The sequence below is a fragment of the Episyrphus balteatus genome, chromosome 3 (assembly GCF_945859705.1).
Source record: "Episyrphus balteatus chromosome 3, idEpiBalt1.1, whole genome shotgun sequence".
Lineage (NCBI taxonomy): Eukaryota > Metazoa > Arthropoda > Insecta > Diptera > Syrphidae > Episyrphus > Episyrphus balteatus.
Window position 1 is genome coordinate 56,851,765 of NC_079136.1, and position 20,602 is coordinate 56,872,366.

Genomic DNA, 20,602 nt, shown 5'->3' on the forward strand with positions numbered 1-20,602 from the left:
AAAAAAAAACAATTTGTTCGTCAAATCTTCAAACATAAAAAAATCAGATTTTATTTTTTTTTTTACTTTTTTCGTCATCATGACAAAAAAATAACATTTAACAATTCGTAGCTAAGCACAATACCAAATAAAACCGATTTTCAATGGCAAAAATCACTAGGTAGTGCCCTCATACGAAATTAAAAAAAAAAAAAACAAATTTCAAATTTCACACATGAAATAGAATAAAAAATTAAAAACAAAAAAGTATGACTAGAGAGCCTTATACTGGCAAAAAGGCACGTGTGCCAACAACACGCGGTGTTCCCAAGCGGTCCCCCATCTAAGTACTAACCGCGCCCGACGATGCTTGATTTCGGTGATCGGACGAGAACCGATATTTTCATCGTGGTATGGTCGTTGGCGAAAACTTCTTATCAAAGTTGAAACTTATGAGAAATTTTTCTATTCCAATTGGAATAATATTAGTTAATGCAACGAGACTTTAGATTTAATTAATTGCAATGTGAGTTGTGAGCAGTATTTATTATGTTGTCAAGTTTTCAACCCCTTTCGATTGAATTGAGTTTCTTTAAGGCATAACAACATGAAATACAAAATAATGTTAGTTTTTTTTTTATTTCATATGGTGTTTTAGTAGCAAGTATAAGATAGATGTAATGTTAATTAGCCCACAAAACAAGTATTTTTGACATTTTTTTTATTTTTCTAAAAAAAAATTATGAGTTGACTTAAAATTTAAAAAAAAATCACTGCCTACTTTCAGGGGCACTGCTTTCAATGCAAATGTACAGAAAAAAATCTCACATGAAAAATCTTACTTAAATGACTTTAACGTAAGTACGAACCAAATACATACACACTATTCACTTATTTTATGGGCTGTTTAAAAAATGTTCACATAAATTATGAGAGTTAAAAAAAAAAATTTGTTCGTCAAATCTTCAAACATAAAAAAATCAGATTTTATTTTTTTTTTACTTTTTTCGTCATCATGACAAAAAAATAACATTAAACAATTCGTAGCTAAGCACAATACCAAATAAAACCGATTTTCAATGGCAAAAATCAATAGGTAGTGCCCTCATACGAAATTTAAAAAAAAAAAAAAATTTCAAATTTCACACATGAAATAGAATACAAAATTAAAAACAAAAAAAGTATGACTAGAGAGCCTTATACTGGCAAAAAGGCACGTGTGCCAACAACACGCGGTGTTCCCAAGCGGTCCCCCATCTAAGTACTAACCGCGCCCGACGATGCTTGATTTCGGTGATCGGACGAGAACCGATATTTTCATCGTGGTATGGTCGTTGGCGAAAACTTCTTATCAAAGTTGAAACTTATGAGAAATTTTTCTATTCCAATTGGAATAATATTAGTTAATGCAACGAGACTTTAGATTTAATTAATTGCAATGTGAGTTGTGAGCAGTATTTATTATGTTGTCAAGTTTTCAACCCCTTTCGATTGAATTGAGTTTCTTTAAGGCATAACAACATGAAATACAAAATAATGTTAGTTTTTTTTTTATTTCATATGGTGTTTTAGTAGCAAGTATAAGATAGATGTAATGTTAATTAGCCCACAAAACAAGTATTTTTGACATTTTTTTTATTTTTCTAAAAAAAAATTATGAGTTGACTTAAAATTTAAAAAAAAATCACTGCCTACTTTCAGGGGCACTGCTTTCAATGCAAATGTACAGAAAAAAATCTCACATGAAAAATCTTACTTAAATGACTTTAACGTAAGTACGAACCAAATACATACACACTATTCACTTATTTTATGGGCTGTTTAAAAAATGTTCACATAAATTATGAGAGTTAAAAAAAAAACAATTTGTTCGTCAAATCTTCAAACATAAAAAAATCAGATTTTATTTTTTTTTTACTTTTTTCGTCATCATGACAAAAAAATAACATTTAACAATTCGTAGCTAAGCACAATACCAAATAAAACCGATTTTCAATGGCAAAAATCACTAGGTAGTGCCCTCATACGAAATTAAAAAAAAAAAACAAATTTCAAATTTCACACATGAAATAGAATAAAAAATTAAAAACAAAAAAGTATGACTAGAGAGCCTTATACTGGCAAAAAGGCACGTGTGCCAACAACACGCGGTGTTCCCAAGCGGTCCCCCATCTAAGTACTAACCGCGCCCGACGATGCTTGATTTCGGTGATCGGACGAGAACCGATATTTTCATCGTGGTATGGTCGTTGGCGAAAACTTCTTATCAAAGTTGAAACTTATGAGAAATTTTTCTATTCCAATTGGAATAATATTAGTTAATGCAACGAGACTTTAGATTTAATTAATTGCAATGTGAGTTGTGAGCAGTATTTATTATGTTGTCAAGTTTTCAACCCCTTTCGATTGAATTGAGTTTCTTTAAGGCATAACAACATGAAATACAAAATAATGTTAGTTTTTTTTTTATTTCATATGGTGTTTTAGTAGCAAGTATAAGATAGATGTAATGTTAATTAGCCCACAAAACAAGTATTTTTGACATTTTTTTTATTTTTCTAAAAAAAAATTATGAGTTGACTTAAAATTTAAAAAAAAATCACTGCCTACTTTCAGGGGCACTGCTTTCAATGCAAATGTACAGAAAAAAATCTCACATGAAAAATCTTACTTAAATGACTTTAACGTAAGTACGAACCAAATACATACACACTATTCACTTATTTTATGGACTGTTTAAAAAATGTTCACATAAATTATGAGAGTTAAAAAAAAAAATTTGTTCGTCAAATCTTCAAACATAAAAAAATCAGATTTTATTTTTTTTTTACTTTTTTCGTCATCATGACAAAAAAATAACATTTAACAATTCGTAGCTAAGCACAATACCAAATAAAACCGATTTTCAATGGCAAAAATCACTAGGTAGTGCCCTCATACGAAATTAAAAAAAAAAAAAAACAAATTTCAAATTTCACACATGAAATAGAATAAAAAATTAAAAACAAAAAAGTATGACTAGAGAGCCTTATACTGGCAAAAAGGCACGTGTGCCAACAACACGCGGTGTTCCCAAGCGGTCCCCCATCTAAGTACTAACCGCGCCCGACGATGCTTGATTTCGGTGATCGGACGAGAACCGATATTTTCATCGTGGTATGGTCGTTGGCGAAAACTTCTTATCAAAGTTGAAACTTATGAGAAATTTTTCTATTCCAATTGGAATAATATTAGTTAATGCAACGAGACTTTAGATTTAATTAATTGCAATGTGAGTTGTGAGCAGTATTTATTATGTTGTCAAGTTTTCAACCCCTTTCGATTGAATTGAGTTTCTTTAAGGCATAACAACATGAAATACAAAATAATGTTAGTTTTTTTTTTATTTCATATGGTGTTTTAGTAGCAAGTATAAGATAGATGTAATGTTAATTAGCCCACAAAACAAGTATTTTTGACATTTTTTTTTATTTTTCTAAAAAAAAATTATGAGTTGACTTAAAATTTAAAAAAAAATCACTGCCTACTTTCAGGGGCACTGCTTTCAATGCAAATGTACAGAAAAAAATCTCACATGAAAAATCTTACTTAAATGACTTTAACGTAAGTACGAACCAAATACATACATACTATTCACTTATTTTATGAGCTGTTTAAAAAATGTTCACATAAATTATGAGAGTTAAAAAAAAAAACAATTTGTTCGTCAAATCTTCAAACATAAAAAAATCAGATTTTATTTTTTTTTTACTTTTTTCGTCATCATGACAAAAAAATAACATTTAACAATTCGTAGCTAAGCACAATACCAAATAAAACCGATTTTCAATGGCAAAAATCACTAGGTAGTGCCCTCATACGAAATTAAAAAAAAAAAAACAAATTTCAAATTTCACACATGAAATAGAATAAAAAATTAAAAACAAAAAAGTATGACTAGAGAGCCTTATACTGGCAAAAAGGCACGTGTGCCAACAACACGCGGTGTTCCCAAGCGGTCCCCCATCTAAGTACTAACCGCGCCCGACGATGCTTGATTTCGGTGATCGGACGAGAACCGATATTTTCATCGTGGTATGGTCGTTGGCGAAAACTTCTTATCAAAGTTGAAACTTATGAGAAATTTTTCTATTCCAATTGGAATAATATTAGTTAATGCAACGAGACTTTAGATTTAATTAATTGCAATGTGAGTTGTGAGCAGTATTTATTATGTTGTCAAGTTTTCAACCCCTTTCGATTGAATTGAGTTTCTTTAAGGCATAACAACATGAAATACAAAATAATGTTAGTTTTTTTTTTATTTCATATGGTGTTTTAGTAGCAAGTATAAGATAGATGTAATGTTAATTAGCCCACAAAACAAGTATTTTTGACATTTTTTTTATTTTTCTAAAAAAAAATTATGAGTTGACTTAAAATTTAAAAAAAAATCACTGCCTACTTTCAGGGGCACTGCTTTCAATGCAAATGTACAGAAAAAAATCTCACATGAAAAATCTTACTTAAATGACTTTAACGTAAGTACGAACCAAATACATACACACTATTCACTTATTTTATGGGCTGTTTAAAAAATGTTCACATAAATTATGAGAGTTAAAAAAAAAAATTTGTTCGTCAAATCTTCAAACATAAAAAAATCAGATTTTATTTTTTTTTTACTTTTTTCGTCATCATGACAAAAAAATAACATTAAACAATTCGTAGCTAAGCACAATACCAAATAAAACCGATTTTCAATGGCAAAAATCACTAGGTAGTGCCCTCATACGAAATTTAAAAAAAAAAAAAAATTTCAAATTTCACACATGAAATAGAATACAAAATTAAAAACAAAAAAAGTATGACTAGAGAGCCTTATACTGGCAAAAAGGCACGTGTGCCAACAACACGCGGTGTTCCCAAGCGGTCCCCCATCTAAGTACTAACCGCGCCCGACGATGCTTGATTTCGGTGATCGGACGAGAACCGATATTTTCATCGTGGTATGGTCGTTGGCGAAAACTTCTTATCAAAGTTGAAACTTATGAGAAATTTTTCTATTCCAATTGGAATAATATTAGTTAATGCGACGAGACTTTAGATTTAATTAATTGCAATGTGAGTTGTGAGCAGTATTTATTATGTTGTCAAGTTTTCAACCCCTTTCGATTGAATTGAGTTTCTTTAAGGCATAACAACATGAAATACAAAATAATGTTAGTTTTTTTTTTATTTCATATGGTGTTTTAGTAGCAAGTATAAGATAGATGTAATGTTAATTAGCCCACAAAACAAGTATTTTTGACATTTTTTTTTATTTTTCTAAAAAAAAATTATGAGTTGACTTAAAATTTAAAAAAAAAATCACTGCCTACTTTCAGGGGCACTGCTTTCAATGCAAATGTACAGAAAAAAATCTCACATGAAAAATCTTACTTAAATGACTTTAACGTAAGTACGAACCAAATACATACATACTATTCACTTATTTTATGAGCTGTTTAAAAAATGTTCACATAAATTATGAGAGTTAAAAAAAAAACAATTTGTTCGTCAAATCTTCAAACATAAAAAAATCAGATTTTATTTTTTTTTTACTTTTTTCGTCATCATGACAAAAAAATAACATTAAACAATTCGTAGCTAAGCACAATACCAAATAAAACCGATTTTCAATGGCAAAAATCACTAGGTAGTGCCCTCATACGAAATTAAAAAAAAAAAAACAAATTTCAAATTTCACACATGAAATAGAATAAAAAATTAAAAACAAAAAAGTATGACTAGAGAGCCTTATACTGGCAAAAAGGCACGTGTGCCAACAACACGCGGTGTTCCCAAGCGGTCCCCCATCTAAGTACTAACCGCGCCCGACGATGCTTGATTTCGGTGATCGGACGAGAACCGATATTTTCATCGTGGTATGGTCGTTGGCGAAAACAAAAAAATGTTCACATAAATTATGAGAGTTAAAAAAAAAAATTTGTTCGTCAAATCTTCAAACATAAAAAAATCAGATTTTATTTTTTTTTTACTTTTTTCGTCATCATGACAAAAAAATAACATTAAACAATTCGTAGCTAAGCACAATACCAAATAAAACCGATTTTCAATGGCAAAAATCACTAGGTAGTGCCCTCATACGAAATTTAAAAAAAAAAAAAAATTTCAAATTTCACACATGAAATAGAATACAAAATTAAAAACAAAAAAAGTATGACTAGAGAGCCTTATACTGGCAAAAAGGCACGTGTGCCAACAACACGCGGTGTTCCCAAGCGGTCCCCCATCTAAGTACTAACCGCGCCCGACGATGCTTGATTTCGGTGATCGGACGAGAACCGATATTTTCATCGTGGTATGGTCGTTGGCGAAAACTTCTTATCAAAGTTGAAACTTATGAGAAATTTTTCTATTCCAATTGGAATAATATTAGTTAATGCGACGAGACTTTAGATTTAATTAATTGCAATGTGAGTTGTGAGCAGTATTTATTATGTTGTCAAGTTTTCAACCCCTTTCGATTGAATTGAGTTTCTTTAAGGCATAACAACATGAAATACAAAATAATGTTAGTTTTTTTTTTATTTCATATGGGGTTTTAGTAGCAAGTATAAGATAGATGTAATGTTAATTAGCCCACAAAACAAGTATTTTTGACATTTTTTTTTATTTTTCTAAAAAAAAATTATGAGTTGACTTAAAATTTTAAAAAAAATCACTGCCTACTTTCAGGGGCACTGCTTTCAATGCAAATGTACAGAAAAAAATCTCACATGAAAAATCTTACTTAAATGACTTTAACGTAAGTACGAACCAAATACATACATACTATTCACTTATTTTATGAGCTGTTTAAAAAATGTTCACATAAATTATGAGAGTTAAAAAAAAAACAATTTGTTCGTCAAATCTTCAAACATAAAAAAATCAGATTTTATTTTTTTTTTTACTTTTTTCGTCATCATGACAAAAAAATAACATTTAACAATTCGTAGCTAAGCACAATACCAAATAAAACCGATTTTCAATGGCAAAAATCACTAGGTAGTGCCCTCATACGAAATTAAAAAAAAAAAACAAATTTCAAATTTCACACATGAAATAGAATAAAAAATTAAAAACAAAAAAGTATGACTAGAGAGCCTTATACTGGCAAAAAGGCACGTGTGCCAACAACACGCGGTGTTCCCAAGCGGTCCCCCATCTAAGTACTAACCGCGCCCGACGATGCTTGATTTCGGTGATCGGACGAGAACCGATATTTTCATCGTGGTATGGTCGTTGGCGAAAACTTCTTATCAAAGTTGAAACTTATGAGAAATTTTTCTATTCCAATTGGAATAATATTAGTTAATGCGACGAGACTTTAGATTTAATTAATTGCAATGTGAGTTGTGAGCAGTATTTATTATGTTGTCAAGTTTTCAACCCCTTTCGATTGAATTGAGTTTCTTTAAGGCATAACAACATGAAATACAAAATAATGTTAGTTTTTTTTTTATTTCATATGGTGTTTTAGTAGCAAGTATAAGATAGATGTAATGTTAATTAGCCCACAAAACAAGTATTTTTGACATTTTTTTTTATTTTTCTAAAAAAAAATTATGAGTTGACTTAAAATTTTAAAAAAAATCACTGCCTACTTTCAGGGGCACTGCTTTCAATGCAAATGTACAGAAAAAAATCTCACATGAAAAATCTTACTTAAATGACTTTAACGTAAGTACGAACCAAATACATACATACTATTCACTTATTTTATGAGCTGTTTAAAAAATGTTCACATAAATTATGAGAGTTAAAAAAAAAACAATTTGTTCGTCAAATCTTCAAACATAAAAAAATCAGATTTTATTTTTTTTTTTACTTTTTTCGTCATCATGACAAAAAAATAACATTTAACAATTCGTAGCTAAGCACAATACCAAATAAAACCGATTTTCAATGGCAAAAATCACTAGGTAGTGCCCTCATACGAAATTAAAAAAAAAAAACAAATTTCAAATTTCACACATGAAATAGAATAAAAAATTAAAAACAAAAAAGTATGACTAGAGAGCCTTATACTGGCAAAAAGGCACGTGTGCCAACAACACGCGGTGTTCCCAAGCGGTCCCCCATCTAAGTACTAACCGCGCCCGACGATGCTTGATTTCGGTGATCGGACGAGAACCGATATTTTCATCGTGGTATGGTCGTTGGCGAAAACTTCTTATCAAAGTTGAAACTTATGAGAAATTTTTCTATTCCAAATTGGAATAATATTAGTTAATGCAACGAGACTTTAGATTTAATTAATTGCAATGTGAGTTGTGAGCAGTATTTATTATGTTGTCAAGTTTTCAACCCCTTTCGATTGAATTGAGTTTCTTTAAGGCATAACAACATGAAATACAAAATAATGTTAGTTTTTTTTTTATTTCATATGGTGTTTTAGTAGCAAGTATAAGATAGATGTAATGTTAATTAGCCCACAAAACAAGTATTTTTGACATTTTTTTTATTTTTCTAAAAAAAAATTATGAGTTGACTTAAAATTTAAAAAAAAATCACTGCCTACTTTCAGGGGCACTGCTTTCAATGCAAATGTACAGAAAAAAATCTCACATGAAAAATCTTACTTAAATGACTTTAACGTAAGTACGAACCAAATACATACACACTATTCACTTATTTTATGGACTGTTTAAAAAATGTTCACATAAATTATGAGAGTTAAAAAAAAAAATTTGTTCGTCAAATCTTCAAACATAAAAAAATCAGATTTTATTTTTTTTTTACTTTTTTCGTCATCATGACAAAAAAATAACATTTAACAATTCGTAGCTAAGCACAATACCAAATAAAACCGATTTTCAATGGCAAAAATCACTAGGTAGTGCCCTCATACGAAATTAAAAAAAAAAAAAACAAATTTCAAATTTCACACATGAAATAGAATAAAAAATTAAAAACAAAAAAGTATGACTAGAGAGCCTTATACTGGCAAAAAGGCACGTGTGCCAACAACACGCGGTGTTCCCAAGCGGTCCCCCATCTAAGTACTAACCGCGCCCGACGATGCTTGATTTCGGTGATCGGACGAGAACCGATATTTTCATCGTGGTATGGTCGTTGGCGAAAACTTCTTATCAAAGTTGAAACTTATGAGAAATTTTTCTATTCCAAATTGGAATAATATTAGTTAATGCAACGAGACTTTAGATTTAATTAATTGCAATGTGAGTTGTGAGCAGTATTTATTATGTTGTCAAGTTTTCAACCCCTTTCGATTGAATTGAGTTTCTTTAAGGCATAACAACATGAAATACAAAATAATGTTAGTTTTTTTTTTATTTCATATGGTGTTTTAGTAGCAAGTATAAGATAGATGTAATGTTAATTAGCCCACAAAACAAGTATTTTTGACATTTTTTTTATTTTTCTAAAAAAAAATTATGAGTTGACTTAAAATTTAAAAAAAAATCACTGCCTACTTTCAGGGGCACTGCTTTCAATGCAAATGTACAGAAAAAAATCTCACATGAAAAATCTTACTTAAATGACTTTAACGTAAGTACGAACCAAATACATACACACTATTCACTTATTTTATGGACTGTTTAAAAAATGTTCACATAAATTATGAGAGTTAAAAAAAAAAATTTGTTCGTCAAATCTTCAAACATAAAAAAATCAGATTTTATTTTTTTTTTACTTTTTTCGTCATCATGACAAAAAAATAACATTAAACAATTCGTAGCTAAGCACAATACCAAATAAAACCGATTTTCAATGGCAAAAATCACTAGGTAGTGCCCTCATACGAAATTTAAAAAAAAAAAAAAATTTCAAATTTCACACATGAAATAGAATACAAAATTAAAAACAAAAAAAGTATGACTAGAGAGCCTTATACTGGCAAAAAGGCACGTGTGCCAACAACACGCGGTGTTCCCAAGCGGTCCCCCATCTAAGTACTAACCGCGCCCGACGATGCTTGATTTCGGTGATCGGACGAGAACCGATATTTTCATCGTGGTATGGTCGTTGGCGAAAACTTCTTATCAAAGTTGAAACTTATGAGAAATTTTTCTATTCCAATTGGAATAATATTAGTTAATGCGACGAGACTTTAGATTTAATTAATTGCAATGTGAGTTGTGAGCAGTATTTATTATGTTGTCAAGTTTTCAACCCCTTTCGATTGAATTGAGTTTCTTTAAGGCATAACAACATGAAATACAAAATAATGTTAGTTTTTTTTTTATTTCATATGGTGTTTTAGTAGCAAGTATAAGATAGATGTAATGTTAATTAGCCCACAAAACAAGTATTTTTGACATTTTTTTTTATTTTTCTAAAAAAAAATTATGAGTTGACTTAAAATTTAAAAAAAAAATCACTGCCTACTTTCAGGGGCACTGCTTTCAATGCAAATGTACAGAAAAAAATCTCACATGAAAAATCTTACTTAAATGACTTTAACGTAAGTACGAACCAAATACATACATAGGGGGAAGTGGTCACCCTTCGTACAGTTTTTACTTATTTATTTTTAGTTATTTATTTACTCACTCCAGCTTCGATAAAATGGACTTTATTTGTAATATGTATATTATTACACTTTACAAAAAAATTTGACACTTCTAAGTCAAAGGCTTAAATAGTTATAGCCATTTTACTGGGATTAGATTTTTGTACGAATCCTCCCCACCCGTGGGGTACCTTCGTACAACACATGGGGTACATTCGTACAGGATATTTAAAACGTTAATTTGACTAACTTTTGATTTGTCAAATGCCAAATTTGAGTTTTAAAACATTTAATTACTTATTAATTTATTAATTAATTGAACTTGACTCAGAAAAAAACAAAAACAAATAAAAAACTCAATTTTTCGCGATTCGACGATTCTGAAACAAATTATTATTTACATATATAAAAATACCAACCTTAATTTACTATAGAATGCGAAAAACTTATTATAGAGGTTTAAATTTCATTTCAATAAAACTGTAACTCCGTGTTTTGATTGTTATCTGCTCAAGAAAATTTACTGGCGGGCATACGTATGCGTACGAATGTGCCCCATGTTTGACTGTACGAATGCTCCCCAAGCTGTACATAATGCAGAAAAATCGATTTTTGAAAAAATATACTGAGATTTTGCAATATTTATAATTAAAACACAAATTTAACACTTTAAACAACAATTCTTCATTACTGTTTAGCCAAAAACATACTTAACTTAAAAACAACATGACATCAAATGTACATACAAAAATTACTCAGAGCACTAAAAAACACTAAAAGTCTTGTGGCGACCGAATCCGTTGCACTTAGGATTCAAAATTTATCTAGCAGCTCGGCGCCTAGTATGTCTATGCACACTAGTAAGCACGTGTTTGAATACCGTTTAGTTTTTGTTTTAAGCTCACTGTACGAAGGGTGACCGTGTACGAAGGGTAACCACTTCCCCCTACTATTCACTTATTTTATGAGCTGTTTAAAAAATGTTCACATAAATTATGAGAGTTAAAAAAAAAAACAATTTGTTCGTCAAATCTTCAAACATAAAAAAATCAGATTTTATTTTTTTTTTACTTTTTTCGTCATCATGACAAAAAAAATAACATTTAACAATTCGTAGCTAAGCACAATACCAAATAAAACCGATTTTCAATGGCAAAAATCACTAGGTAGTGCCCTCATACGAAATTAAAAAAAAAAAAACAAATTTCAAATTTCACACATGAAATAGAATAAAAAATTAAAAACAAAAAAGTATGACTAGAGAGCCTTATACTGGCAAAAAGGCACGTGTGCCAACAACACGCGGTGTTCCCAAGCGGTCCCCCATCTAAGTACTAACCGCGCCCGACGATGCTTGATTTCGGTGATCGGACGAGAACCGATATTTTCATCGTGGTATGGTCGTTGGCGAAAACAAAAAAATGTTCACATAAATTATGAGAGTTAAAAAAAAAAATTTGTTCGTCAAATCTTCAAACATAAAAAAATCAGATTTTATTTTTTTTTTACTTTTTTCGTCATCATGACAAAAAAATAACATTAAACAATTCGTAGCTAAGCACAATACCAAATAAAACCGATTTTCAATGGCAAAAATCACTAGGTAGTGCCCTCATACGAAATTTAAAAAAAAAAAAAAATTTCAAATTTCACACATGAAATAGAATACAAAATTAAAAACAAAAAAAGTATGACTAGAGAGCCTTATACTGGCAAAAAGGCACGTGTGCCAACAACACGCGGTGTTCCCAAGCGGTCCCCCATCTAAGTACTAACCGCGCCCGACGATGCTTGATTTCGGTGATCGGACGAGAACCGATATTTTCATCGTGGTATGGTCGTTGGCGAAAACTTCTTATCAAAGTTGAAACTTATGAGAAATTTTTCTATTCCAATTGGAATAATATTAGTTAATGCGACGAGACTTTAGATTTAATTAATTGCAATGTGAGTTGTGAGCAGTATTTATTATGTTGTCAAGTTTTCAACCCCTTTCGATTGAATTGAGTTTCTTTAAGGCATAACAACATGAAATACAAAATAATGTTAGTTTTTTTTTTATTTCATATGGTGTTTTAGTAGCAAGTATAAGATAGATGTAATGTTAATTAGCCCACAAAACAAGTATTTTTGACATTTTTTTTTATTTTTCTAAAAAAAAATTATGAGTTGACTTAAAATTTAAAAAAAAATCACTGCCTACTTTCAGGGGCACTGCTTTCAATGCAAATGTACAGAAAAAAATCTCACATGAAAAATCTTACTTAAATGACTTTAACGTAAGTACGAACCAAATACATACATACTATTCACTTATTTTATGAGCTGTTTAAAAAATGTTCACATAAATTATGAGAGTTAAAAAAAAAACAATTTGTTCGTCAAATCTTCAAACATAAAAAAATCAGATTTTATTTTTTTTTTACTTTTTTCGTCATCATGACAAAAAAATAACATTTAACAATTCGTAGCTAAGCACAATACCAAATAAAACCGATTTTCAATGGCAAAAATCACTAGGTAGTGCCCTCATACGAAATTAAAAAAAAAAAAACAAATTTCAAATTTCACACATGAAATAGAATAAAAAATTAAAAACAAAAAAGTATGACTAGAGAGCCTTATACTGGCAAAAAGGCACGTGTGCCAACAACACGCGGTGTTCCCAAGCGGTCCCCCATCTAAGTACTAACCGCGCCCGACGATGCTTGATTTCGGTGATCGGACGAGAACCGATATTTTCATCGTGGTATGGTCGTTGGCGAAAACTTCTTATCAAAGTTGAAACTTATGAGAAATTTTTCTATTCCAATTGGAATAATATTAGTTAATGCAACGAGACTTTAGATTTAATTAATTGCAATGTGAGTTGTGAGCAGTATTTATTATGTTGTCAAGTTTTCAACCCCTTTCGATTGAATTGAGTTTCTTTAAGGCATAACAACATGAAATACAAAATAATGTTAGTTTTTTTTTTATTTCATATGGTGTTTTAGTAGCAAGTATAAGATAGATGTAATGTTAATTAGCCCACAAAACAAGTATTTTTGACATTTTTTTTATTTTTCTAAAAAAAAATTATGAGTTGACTTAAAATTTAAAAAAAAATCACTGCCTACTTTCAGGGGCACTGCTTTCAATGCAAATGTACAGAAAAAAATCTCACATGAAAAATCTTACTTAAATGACTTTAACGTAAGTACGAACCAAATACATACACACTATTCACTTATTTTATGGGCTGTTTAAAAAATGTTCACATAAATTATGAGAGTTAAAAAAAAAAATTTGTTCGTCAAATCTTCAAACATAAAAAAATCAGATTTTATTTTTTTTTTACTTTTTTCGTCATCATGACAAAAAAATAACATTAAACAATTCGTAGCTAAGCACAATACCAAATAAAACCGATTTTCAATGGCAAAAATCACTAGGTAGTGCCCTCATACGAAATTTAAAAAAAAAAAAAAATTTCAAATTTCACACATGAAATAGAATACAAAATTAAAAACAAAAAAAGTATGACTAGAGAGCCTTATACTGGCAAAAAGGCACGTGTGCCAACAACACGCGGTGTTCCCAAGCGGTCCCCCATCTAAGTACTAACCGCGCCCGACGATGCTTGATTTCGGTGATCGGACGAGAACCGATATTTTCATCGTGGTATGGTCGTTGGCGAAAACTTCTTATCAAAGTTGAAACTTATGAGAAATTTTTCTATTCCAATTGGAATAATATTAGTTAATGCAACGAGACTTTAGATTTAATTAATTGCAATGTGAGTTGTGAGCAGTATTTATTATGTTGTCAAGTTTTCAACCCCTTTCGATTGAATTGAGTTTCTTTAAGGCATAACAACATGAAATACAAAATAATGTTAGTTTTTTTTTTATTTCATATGGTGTTTTAGTAGCAAGTATAAGATAGATGTAATGTTAATTAGCCCACAAAACAAGTATTTTTGAAATTTTTTTTTATTTTTCTAAAAAAAAATTATGAGTTGACTTAAAATTTAAAAAAAAATCACTGCCTACTTTCAGGGGCACTGCTTTCAATGCAAATGTACAGAAAAAAATCTCACATGAAAAATCTTACTTAAATGACTTTAACGTAAGTACGAACCAAATACATACATACTATTCACTTATTTTATGAGCTGTTTAAAAAATGTTCACATAAATTATGAGAGTTAAAAAAAAAACAATTTGTTCGTCAAATCTTCAAACATAAAAAATCAGATTTTATTTTTTTTTTTACTTTTTTCGTCATCATGACAAAAAAATAACATTTAACAATTCGTAGCTAAGCACAATACCAAATAAAACCGATTTTCAATGGCAAAAATCACTAGGTAGTGCCCTCATACGAAATTAAAAAAAAAAAAAAACAAATTTCAAATTTCACACATGAAATAGAATAAAAAATTAAAAACAAAAAAGTATGACTAGAGAGCCTTATACTGGCAAAAAGGCACGTGTGCCAACAACACGCGGTGTTCCCAAGCGGTCCCCCATCTAAGTACTAACCGCGCCCGACGATGCTTGATTTCGGTGATCGGACGAGAACCGATATTTTCATCGTGGTATGGTCGTTGGCGAAAACTTCTTATCAAAGTTGAAACTTATGAGAAATTTTTCTATTCCAATTGGAATAATATTAGTTAATGCAACGAGACTTTAGATTTAATTAATTGCAATGTGAGTTGTGAGCAGTATTTATTATGTTGTCAAGTTTTCAACCCCTTTCGATTGAATTGAGTTTCTTTAAGGCATAACAACATGAAATACAAAATAATGTTAGTTTTTTTTTTATTTCATATGGTGTTTTAGTAGCAAGTATAAGATAGATGTAATGTTAATTAGCCCACAAAACAAGTATTTTTGACATTTTTTTTTATTTTTCTAAAAAAAAATTATGAGTTGACTTAAAATTTAAAAAAAAAATCACTGCCTACTTTCAGGGGCACTGCTTTCAATGCAAATGTACAGAAAAAAATCTCACATGAAAAATCTTACTTAAATGACTTTAACGTAAGTACGAACCAAATACATACATACTATTCACTTATTTTATGAGCTGTTTAAAAAATGTTCACATAAATTATGAGAGTTAAAAAAAAAAACAATTTGTTCGTCAAATCTTCAAACATAAAAAAATCAGATTTTATTTTTTTTTTACTTTTTTCGTCATCATGACAAAAAAAATAACATTTAACAATTCGTAGCTAAGCACAATACCAAATAAAACCGATTTTCAATGGCAAAAATCACTAGGTAGTGCCCTCATACGAAATTAAAAAAAAAAAAACAAATTTCAAATTTCACACATGAAATAGAATAAAAAATTAAAAACAAAAAAGTATGACTAGAGAGCCTTATACTGGCAAAAAGGCACGTGTGCCAACAACACGCGGTGTTCCCAAGCGGTCCCCCATCTAAGTACTAACCGCGCCCGACGATGCTTGATTTCGGTGATCGGACGAGAACCGATATTTTCATCGTGGTATGGTCGTTGGCGAAAACAAAAAAATGTTCACATAAATTATGAGAGTTAAAAAAAAAAATTTGTTCGTCAAATCTTCAAACATAAAAAAATCAGATTTTATTTTTTTTTTACTTTTTTCGTCATCATGACAAAAAAATAACATTAAACAATTCGTAGCTAAGCACAATACCAAATAAAACCGATTTTCAATGGCAAAAATCACTAGGTAGTGCCCTCATACGAAATTTAAAAAAAAAAAAAAATTTCAAATTTCACACATGAAATAGAATACAAAATTAAAAACAAAAAAAGTATGACTAGAGAGCCTTATACTGGCAAAAAGGCACGTGTGCCAACAACACGCGGTGTTCCCAAGCGGTCCCCCATCTAAGTACTAACCGCGCCCGACGATGCTTGATTTCGGTGATCGGACGAGAACCGATATTTTCATCGTGGTATGGTCGTTGGCGAAAACTTCTTATCAAAGTTGAAACTTATGAGAAATTTTTCTATTCCAATTGGAATAATATTAGTTAATGCGACGAGACTTTAGATTTAATTAATTGCAATGTGAGTTGTGAGCAGTATTTATTATGTTGTCAAGTTTTCAACCCCTTTCGATTGAATTGAGTTTCTTTAAGGCATAACAACATGAAATACAAAATAATGTTAGTTTTTTTTTTATTTCATATGGTGTTTTAGTAGCAAGTATAAGATAGATGTAATGTTAATTAGCCCACAAAACAAGTATTTTTGACATTTTTTTTTATTTTTCTAAAAAAAAATTATGAGTTGACTTAAAATTTAAAAAAAAATCACTGCCTACTTTCAGGGGCACTGCTTTCAATGCAAATGTACAGAAAAAAATCTCACATGAAAAATCTTACTTAAATGACTTTAACGTAAGTACGAACCAAATACATACATACTATTCACTTATTTTATGAGCTGTTTAAAAAATGTTCACATAAATTATGAGAGTTAAAAAAAAACAATTTGTTCGTCAAATCTTCAAACATAAAAAAATCAGATTTTATTTTTTTTTTACTTTTTTCGTCATCATGACAAAAAAATAACATTTAACAATTCGTAGCTAAGCACAATACCAAATAAAACCGATTTTCAATGGCAAAAATCACTAGGTAGTGCCCTCATACGAAATTAAAAAAAAAAAAAACAAATTTCAAATTTCACACATGAAATAGAATAAAAAATTAAAAACAAAAAAGTATGACTAGAGAGCCTTATACTGGCAAAAAGGCACGTGTGCCAACAACACGCGGTGTTCCCAAGCGGTCCCCCATCTAAGTACTAACCGCGCCCGACGATGCTTGATTTCGGTGATCGGACGAGAACCGATATTTTCATCGTGGTATGGTCGTTGGCGAAAACTTCTTATCAAAGTTGAAACTTATGAGAAATTTTTCTATTCCAATTGGAATAATATTAGTTAATGCAACGAGACTTTAGATTTAATTAATTGCAATGTGAGTTGTGAGCAGTATTTATTATGTTGTCAAGTTTTCAACCCCTTTCGATTGAATTGAGTTTCTTTAAGGCATAACAACATGAAATACAAAATAATGTTAGTTTTTTTTTTATTTCATATGGTGTTTTAGTAGCAAGTATAAGATAGATGTAATGTTAATTAGCCCACAAAACAAGTATTTTTGACATTTTTTTTATTTTTCTAAAAAAAAATTATGAGTTGACTTAAAATTTAAAAAAAAATCACTGCCTACTTTCAGGGGCACTGCTTTCAATGCAAATGTACAGAAAAAAATCTCACATGAAAAATCTTACTTAAATGACTTTAACGTAAGTACGAACCAAATACATACACACTATTCACTTATTTTATGGGCTGTTTAAAAAATGTTCACATAAATTATGAGAGTTAAAAAAAAAAATTTGTTCGTCAAATCTTCAAACATAAAAAAATCAGATTTTATTTTTTTTTTACTTTTTTCGTCATCATGACAAAAAAATAACATTAAACAATTCGTAGCTAAGCACAATACCAAATAAAACCGATTTTCAATGGCAAAAATCACTAGGTAGTGCCCTCATACGAAATTTAAAAAAAAAAAAAAATTTCAAATTTCACACATGAAATAGAATACAAAATTAAAAACAAAAAAAGTATGACTAGAGAGCCTTATACTGGCAAAAAGGCACGTGTGCCAACAACACGCGGTGTTCCCAAGCGGTCCCCCATCTAAGTACTAACCGCGCCCGACGATGCTTGATTTCGGTGATCGGACGAGAACCGATATTTTCATCGTGGTATGGTCGTTGGCGAAAACTTCTTATCAAAGTTGAAACTTATGAGAAATTTTTCTATTCCAATTGGAATAATATTAGTTAATGCGACGAGACTTTAGATTTAATTAATTGCAATGTGAGTTGTGAGCAGTATTTATTATGTTGTCAAGTTTTCAACCCCTTTCGATTGAATTGAGTTTCTTTAAGGCATAACAACATGAAATACAAAATAATGTTAGTTTTTTTTTTATTTCATATGGTGTTTTAGTAGCAAGTATAAGATAGATGTAATGTTAATTAGCCCACAAAACAAGTATTTTTGACATTTTTTTTTATTTTTCTAAAAAAAAATTATGAGTTGACTTAAAATTTAAAAAAAAAATCACTGCCTACTTTCAGGGGCACTGCTTTCAATGCAAATGTACAGAAAAAAATCTCACATGAAAAATCTTACTTAAATGACTTTAACGTAAGTACGAACCAAATACATACATACTATTCACTTATTTTATGAGCTGTTTAAAAAATGTTCACATAAATTATGAGAGTTAAAAAAAAAAACAATTTGTTCGTCAAATCTTCAAACATAAAAAAATCAGATTTTATTTTTTTTTTACTTTTTTCGTCATCATGACAAAAAAAATAACATTTAACAATTCGTAGCTAAGCACAATACCAAATAAAACCGATTTTCAATGGCAAAAATCACTAGGTAGTGCCCTCATACGAAATTAAAAAAAAAAAAAAACAAATTTCAAATTTCACACATGAAATAGAATAAAAAATTAAAAACAAAAAAGTATGACTAGAGAGCCTTATACTGGCAAAAAGGCACGTGTGCCAACAACACGCGGTGTTCCCAAGCGGTCCCCCATCTAAGTACTAACCGCGCCCGACGATGCTTGATTTCGGTGATCGGACGAGAACCGATATTTTCATCGTGGTATGGTCGTTGGCGAAAACTTCTTATCAAAGTTGAAACTTATGAGAAATTTTTCTATTCCAATTGGAATAATATTAGTTAATGCAACGAGACTTTAGATTTAATTAATTGCAATGTGAGTTGTGAGCAGTATTTATTATGTTGTCAAGTTTTCAACCCCTTTCGATTGAATTGAGTTTCTTTAAGGCATAACAACATGAAATACAAAATAATGTTAGTTTTTTTTTTATTTCATATGGTGTTTTAGTAGCAAGTATAAGATAGATGTAATGTTAATTAGCCCACAAAACAAGTATTTTTGACATTTTTTTTTTATTTTTCTAAAAAAAAATTATGAGTTGACTTAAAATTTAAAAAAAAATCACTGCCTACTTTCAGGGGCACTGCTTTCAATGCAAATGTACAGAAAAAAATCTCACATGAAAAATCTTACTTAAATGACTTTAACGTAAGTACGAACCAAATACATACATACTATTCACTTATTTTATGAGCTGTTTAAAAAATGTTCACATAAATTATGAGAGTTAAAAAAAAAACAATTTGTTCGTCAAATCTTCAAACATAAAAAATCAGATTTTATTTTTTTTTTTACTTTTTTCGTCATCATGACAAAAAAATAACATTTAACAATTCGTAGCTAAGCACAATACCAAATAAAACCGATTTTCAATGGCAAAAATCACTAGGTAGTGCCCTCATACGAAATTAAAAAAAAAAAAAAACAAATTTCAAATTTCACACATGAAATAGAATAAAAAATTAAAAACAAAAAAGTATGACTAGAGAGCCTTATACTGGCAAAAAGGCACGTGTGCCAACAACACGCGGTGTTCCCAAGCGGTCCCCCATCTAAGTACTAACCGCGCCCGACGATGCTTGATTTCGGTGATCGGACGAGAACCGATATTTTCATCGTGGTATGGTCGTTGGCGAAAACTTCTTATCAAAGTTGAAACTTATGAGAAATTTTTCTATTCCAATTGGAATAATATTAGTTAATGCAACGAGACTTTAGATTTAATTAATTGCAATGTGAGTTGTGAGCAGTATTTATTATGTTGTCAAGTTTTCAACCCCTTTCGATTGAATTGAGTTTCTTTAAGGCATAACAACATGAAATACAAAATAATGTTAGTTTTTTTTTTATTTCATATGGTGTTTTAGTAGCAAGTATAAGATAGATGTAATGTTAATTAGCCCACAAAACAAGTATTTTTGACATTTTTTTTTATTTTTCTAAAAAAAAAATTATGAGTTGACTTAAAATTTAAAAAAAAATCACTGCCTACTTTCAGGGGCACTGCTTTCAATGCAAATGTACAGAAAAAAATCTCACATGAAAAATCTTACTTAAATGACTTTAACGTAAGTACGAACCAAATACATACATACTATTCACTTATTTTATGAGCTGTTTAAAAAAT

General features: G+C 30.0%; 23 non-coding genes across 23 annotated transcripts; all 23 read right to left on the reverse strand.

The window, feature by feature from the left end:
• Positions 1-285: 285 nt before the first annotated feature.
• On the reverse strand, positions 286-404 carry LOC129917318 (5S ribosomal RNA). The gene has a single exon (XR_008772684.1). It is a non-coding gene; the product is annotated as a 5S ribosomal RNA (ribosomal RNA).
• Positions 405-1,199: 795 nt separating this feature from the next.
• LOC129917320 (5S ribosomal RNA) lies at positions 1,200-1,318 on the reverse strand. The gene has a single exon (XR_008772686.1). It is a non-coding gene; the product is annotated as a 5S ribosomal RNA (ribosomal RNA).
• Positions 1,319-2,114: 796 nt separating this feature from the next.
• On the reverse strand, positions 2,115-2,233 carry LOC129917321 (5S ribosomal RNA). Its single transcript, XR_008772687.1, has one exon. It is a non-coding gene; the product is annotated as a 5S ribosomal RNA (ribosomal RNA).
• A 797-nt stretch (positions 2,234-3,030) lies between these two features.
• LOC129917322 (5S ribosomal RNA) lies at positions 3,031-3,149 on the reverse strand. The gene has a single exon (XR_008772688.1). It is a non-coding gene; the product is annotated as a 5S ribosomal RNA (ribosomal RNA).
• Positions 3,150-3,948: 799 nt separating this feature from the next.
• LOC129917323 (5S ribosomal RNA) lies at positions 3,949-4,067 on the reverse strand. The gene has a single exon (XR_008772689.1). It is a non-coding gene; the product is annotated as a 5S ribosomal RNA (ribosomal RNA).
• Positions 4,068-4,862: 795 nt separating this feature from the next.
• Positions 4,863-4,981, reverse strand: LOC129917324 (5S ribosomal RNA). Its single transcript, XR_008772690.1, has one exon. It is a non-coding gene; the product is annotated as a 5S ribosomal RNA (ribosomal RNA).
• Positions 4,982-5,780: 799 nt separating this feature from the next.
• Positions 5,781-5,899, reverse strand: LOC129917325 (5S ribosomal RNA). The gene has a single exon (XR_008772691.1). It is a non-coding gene; the product is annotated as a 5S ribosomal RNA (ribosomal RNA).
• Positions 5,900-6,217: 318 nt separating this feature from the next.
• On the reverse strand, positions 6,218-6,336 carry LOC129917327 (5S ribosomal RNA). The gene has a single exon (XR_008772692.1). It is a non-coding gene; the product is annotated as a 5S ribosomal RNA (ribosomal RNA).
• A 798-nt stretch (positions 6,337-7,134) lies between these two features.
• Positions 7,135-7,253, reverse strand: LOC129917328 (5S ribosomal RNA). Its single transcript, XR_008772693.1, has one exon. It is a non-coding gene; the product is annotated as a 5S ribosomal RNA (ribosomal RNA).
• Positions 7,254-8,051: 798 nt separating this feature from the next.
• On the reverse strand, positions 8,052-8,170 carry LOC129917329 (5S ribosomal RNA). The gene has a single exon (XR_008772694.1). It is a non-coding gene; the product is annotated as a 5S ribosomal RNA (ribosomal RNA).
• Positions 8,171-8,967: 797 nt separating this feature from the next.
• LOC129917330 (5S ribosomal RNA) lies at positions 8,968-9,086 on the reverse strand. The gene has a single exon (XR_008772695.1). It is a non-coding gene; the product is annotated as a 5S ribosomal RNA (ribosomal RNA).
• Positions 9,087-9,882: 796 nt separating this feature from the next.
• LOC129917332 (5S ribosomal RNA) lies at positions 9,883-10,001 on the reverse strand. Its single transcript, XR_008772697.1, has one exon. It is a non-coding gene; the product is annotated as a 5S ribosomal RNA (ribosomal RNA).
• A 1,772-nt stretch (positions 10,002-11,773) lies between these two features.
• On the reverse strand, positions 11,774-11,892 carry LOC129917333 (5S ribosomal RNA). The gene has a single exon (XR_008772698.1). It is a non-coding gene; the product is annotated as a 5S ribosomal RNA (ribosomal RNA).
• A 318-nt stretch (positions 11,893-12,210) lies between these two features.
• LOC129917334 (5S ribosomal RNA) lies at positions 12,211-12,329 on the reverse strand. The gene has a single exon (XR_008772699.1). It is a non-coding gene; the product is annotated as a 5S ribosomal RNA (ribosomal RNA).
• A 798-nt stretch (positions 12,330-13,127) lies between these two features.
• Positions 13,128-13,246, reverse strand: LOC129917335 (5S ribosomal RNA). Its single transcript, XR_008772700.1, has one exon. It is a non-coding gene; the product is annotated as a 5S ribosomal RNA (ribosomal RNA).
• A 795-nt stretch (positions 13,247-14,041) lies between these two features.
• Positions 14,042-14,160, reverse strand: LOC129917336 (5S ribosomal RNA). Its single transcript, XR_008772701.1, has one exon. It is a non-coding gene; the product is annotated as a 5S ribosomal RNA (ribosomal RNA).
• Positions 14,161-14,960: 800 nt separating this feature from the next.
• Positions 14,961-15,079, reverse strand: LOC129917337 (5S ribosomal RNA). The gene has a single exon (XR_008772702.1). It is a non-coding gene; the product is annotated as a 5S ribosomal RNA (ribosomal RNA).
• An 801-nt stretch (positions 15,080-15,880) lies between these two features.
• On the reverse strand, positions 15,881-15,999 carry LOC129917338 (5S ribosomal RNA). Its single transcript, XR_008772703.1, has one exon. It is a non-coding gene; the product is annotated as a 5S ribosomal RNA (ribosomal RNA).
• Positions 16,000-16,317: 318 nt separating this feature from the next.
• Positions 16,318-16,436, reverse strand: LOC129917339 (5S ribosomal RNA). The gene has a single exon (XR_008772704.1). It is a non-coding gene; the product is annotated as a 5S ribosomal RNA (ribosomal RNA).
• A 798-nt stretch (positions 16,437-17,234) lies between these two features.
• On the reverse strand, positions 17,235-17,353 carry LOC129917340 (5S ribosomal RNA). The gene has a single exon (XR_008772705.1). It is a non-coding gene; the product is annotated as a 5S ribosomal RNA (ribosomal RNA).
• Positions 17,354-18,148: 795 nt separating this feature from the next.
• On the reverse strand, positions 18,149-18,267 carry LOC129917341 (5S ribosomal RNA). Its single transcript, XR_008772706.1, has one exon. It is a non-coding gene; the product is annotated as a 5S ribosomal RNA (ribosomal RNA).
• Positions 18,268-19,070: 803 nt separating this feature from the next.
• LOC129917344 (5S ribosomal RNA) lies at positions 19,071-19,189 on the reverse strand. Its single transcript, XR_008772708.1, has one exon. It is a non-coding gene; the product is annotated as a 5S ribosomal RNA (ribosomal RNA).
• Positions 19,190-19,990: 801 nt separating this feature from the next.
• On the reverse strand, positions 19,991-20,109 carry LOC129917345 (5S ribosomal RNA). Its single transcript, XR_008772709.1, has one exon. It is a non-coding gene; the product is annotated as a 5S ribosomal RNA (ribosomal RNA).
• Between the last annotated feature and the right edge of the window lie 493 nt (positions 20,110-20,602).